Genomic DNA, 3791 nt, shown 5'->3' with positions numbered 1-3791 from the left:
ATAAATAAAAAGAAAAATTTAAAAATCATTTGTTGTTTTAAGTAAAGTAAGTACCACCAGGTCTAAAACAACCCCAGAGGTCTTCATGACTCCCTCTGACCACCCTTGCTTTCTGTCTGCTCCCTCCTAACACGGACAATCTTTCAACCCTTTTTCTTCCTTCAGTGTTTACCTTCATATTTTAAAATAAAATGCATATAGTGATACATATATACATATGTGTGTGTGTGTGTGTATATATGTATATATATATATATATATATATATATTTTTTTTTAGACAGAGTCTTGCTCTGTTGTCCATGATGACGTGCAGTGGCTCAATCTCAGGTCACTGCAGCCTCTGCCTCCTGGGTTCAAGTGATTCTCCTGCCTCAGCCTCCTTAGTAGCTGGGATTACAGGTACCTGCCACCATACCGGGCTAATTTTTTATTTTAATGGATACAGGATTTCACCATGTTGGTCAGGCTGGTCTCAAACTCCTGACCTCAAGTGATCCACCAGCCTTGGCCTCCCAAAGGGCTGGGATTGCTGGGATTATGGGAAGTGCAGCTGACAAGCCCACCTAATATTTTTTTGTATTTTTAGTAGAGATGGGGTTTTACCATGTTAGCCGGGCTGGTCTTGAACTCCTGACCTCAGGTGATCTGCCCACCTCAGCCTCCCAAAGTGCTGGGATTACAGGCATGAGCCACTGCTCCCTGCTCGTATAGTGATATATTTTTATGTTTTGGTTTTAGATATAAACTGATGACTTTATTGTAGTATGAAGATGAGGTTTTTCACTCTATTATTACCCAGAATATCATCTAAAGACATTTAAACATATACATATATTCTCCTTTCCCATCCTCTTAATACAGTTGTGTCATAAGTTAGGATTCTATTGATATTTTTGTTTACATGTATAATGAGTTGTGCTATGAAGACAATTTCTTGTACTTCCCCCCCACTTTTTTTTTTTTACTTTGAGTTGAAGAAAGAGCAAGCTGACTGGTCTCCTCCTGCATGCAGCAAGCCATCAACATTCCTCTGGGAGGGGCACTCTCCCTGCAGCAGGCTCAGAAAAGACCCGTCATCTCAGAGTGGGAATGGCAATGTACCTGACAAAGGTACTTACAGAAATCACCCTTATCTTTCATATACCTCCTAGTGACACTCCTCCAAATGTATTGCTCCTAGCCAGGTTGCCTTTGTCCTGTGCTTTCTTCTCAGATTTATCATTCTTTGTCCCAAAAGTATAAAAACATCTTGCTTTGGCCATTTCTTTGGACTTTACTTTCTTGTGAAGATCCTCAAGTATAAAGCTAATGAATTACAGTGGCTCACACCTGTAATTCCAGCACTTTGAGAGGCCAAGGAGGGCAGGTCACTTGAGGTCCATAGTTTGAGACCAGCCTGGCCAACATAGTGAAACCTCAAAAAAAATCAGAAAATTAGCTGAGTATGGTGATGCACGCCTGTAATCCCAGCTACTTGGGAGGCTGAGGCAGGAGAATTACTTGAACCTAGGAGATGGAGGTTGCAGTGAGCTCAGAACTCACCGCTGCACTCCAGCCTGGGTGCTAGAAGGCAACTCTGTCTCAAACAAAACAAAGCTAATGAATTTGTATGATTTTCTCTTGTTAATCTGTGTGGTGTCAATTTGGTTTCTAGAACCAGCTGAAGAACCCATATAAGACCCACAGAGGAACCGGAGGTGATCTCTTGCTCTCCTACACTCTTTTCTTTGACCTCATTTTTTATTTACCCGCTTTGTTTACGGCGCTTATCCTTCCCCAAGGTCTCTGCCAGAAGCGTACATCTCTTCTCAAGTTCTGCAAACATATTGAGAATTCCAGCAATTTTATCTTGTTCTTTGAAACCTTCCCCTTGCCCCGGGACTCATCTGTCCTCTTGCTGCAGGCTGGGCTAGTCGCTCTCTGGCCCTTTTGTACAGATGCCACAGGGAGACTGCGTCTGACCCTCCCCCTGGAAATTCCTTTCACGCTTCTCCCGAGTGAGCTCTCATGCCTCCTAGATCTCATGTCTTATTCTTTCTTGGTTTACTCTCTTCAGTGAAGCACTTCTTCCAGTAGCTTCCTGAAAAAGACTGCATGGGGAATACATTTCTTGAGGTGCTATGTGTTTGGAAGATCTTTATTCTACTCTTATGTCTGATTGACAGTTTGGTAGGAAACAGACTTCTAAGTTGGAATTAATTTACCCTTGAAATTTTGAAGTCATTGTTCATTGTCCTCTAGCTTCAAACTGAGATTTCAGATACTATTCCAATTGACGCTTTGCATGTGACCTGTGACCTGTTTTTTTCCTTAGAAAGACTGTAATCTCAGCACTTTGGGAGGCCGGGGTGGAAGTGTCACTTGAGTGCAGTTGATTGAGACCAGCCTGGGCAACATGAGAAGATCCCATCAATACAAATGTTTTTTTAAAAAAATTAGCCGGGCATGGTGGTGCACTCCTGTAGTCCCTGCTACTTGGGAGTCTGAGGTGGGAGGATCACTTTAGCCTGGGAGGTTGAGACTGCAGTGAGCCGTGATTGTGCCACCACACTCCAACTTGAGGAACAGAGTGAAATCCTGTCTCAAAAACTAAGATTTTAATTTTTTGTCTTTCTTTTTCTCTCTTTTCTTTTCTTTTGTTTTCTTTCTTTGTTTTTTCTTTCTTTCCTTTCTTTTTTTTCCTTCCTTCTTTCCTTTTTCTTTCTTCCTTTCTTCCTTTTTTTTTTTTTTTTTTGAGACGGAGTTTTGCTCTTATTACCCAGGCTGGAGTGCAATGGCCGATCTCGGCTCACCGCAACCTCCGTCTCCTGGGTTCAGGCAATTCTCCTGCCTCAGCCTTCCTGAGTAGCTGGGATTACAGGGACGCGCCACCATGCCCAGCTAATTTTTTGTATTTTTAGTAGAGACAGGGTTTCACCATGTTGACCAGGATGGTCTCGATCTCTTGACCTCGTGATCCACCCGCCTCAGCCTCCCAAAGTGCTGGGATTACAGGCTTGAGCCACCGCGCCCGGCCTCTTCCTTTTTTTTTTTGATAGGATCTTGCTCTGTCGTCCAGCCTGGAGAGCAGTGATGTGATAATGGCTCACTCTAGCCTTGACCTCTTTGGCTCAAGCAATCCTCCCACCTGAGCTTCCTGCGAAGCTGGGACTAGAGATGCGTGCTACCACACCTAGCTAATATTTTTTTTTGTAGAGACAGAGGTCTCCTTGTGTTACCCAAGCTGGTCTTGAACTCCTGGACTCAAGTGATCCTCCTGCCTCAGCCTCCCACAGTGGCATAAGCCACTGGACCCAGCCAGAGAAGCTTTCTTGAAGTGACTCTTTCTCTTATCTATTACTGCACAACAAACTACCCCAAAACATAATAGCTCAAAATAACAACCTTGAAGAAGACAAAAGAAATATAGAGAGGAACCACTTTACTTGCTCACAATTTTATCAGTTGCGCTAGGCTCAGCTGGTCAAATTCTCGACCGGGTGTGGTGGTTCATACCTGTGGTCCCAGCAAGTTTTAAATTTTCTTTTCTTTTTTTTTTTTTTTGAGACGGAGTTTCGCTCTTGTTACCCAGGCTGGAGTGCAATGGCGCGATCTCGGCTCACCGCAGCCTCCGCCTCCTGGGTTCAGGCAATTCTCCTGCCTCAGCCTCCTGAGTAGCTGGGATTACAGGCATGCGCCACCATGCCCAGCTGATTTTTTGTAGTTTTAGTAGAGACGGGGTTTCACCATGTTGACCAGGATGGTCTCGATCTCTTGACCTCGTGATCCACCCGCCTCGGCCTCCCAAAG

The sequence above is a fragment of the Sapajus apella genome, unplaced genomic scaffold (assembly GCF_009761245.1).
Source record: "Sapajus apella isolate SASKATOON/1434 unplaced genomic scaffold, GSC_monkey_1.0 scaffold6, whole genome shotgun sequence".
NCBI classification, from domain to species: domain Eukaryota; kingdom Metazoa; phylum Chordata; class Mammalia; order Primates; family Cebidae; genus Sapajus; species Sapajus apella.
The sequence above is the reverse complement of the archived record's forward strand: the minus strand, read 5'-3'. Positions refer to the sequence as shown.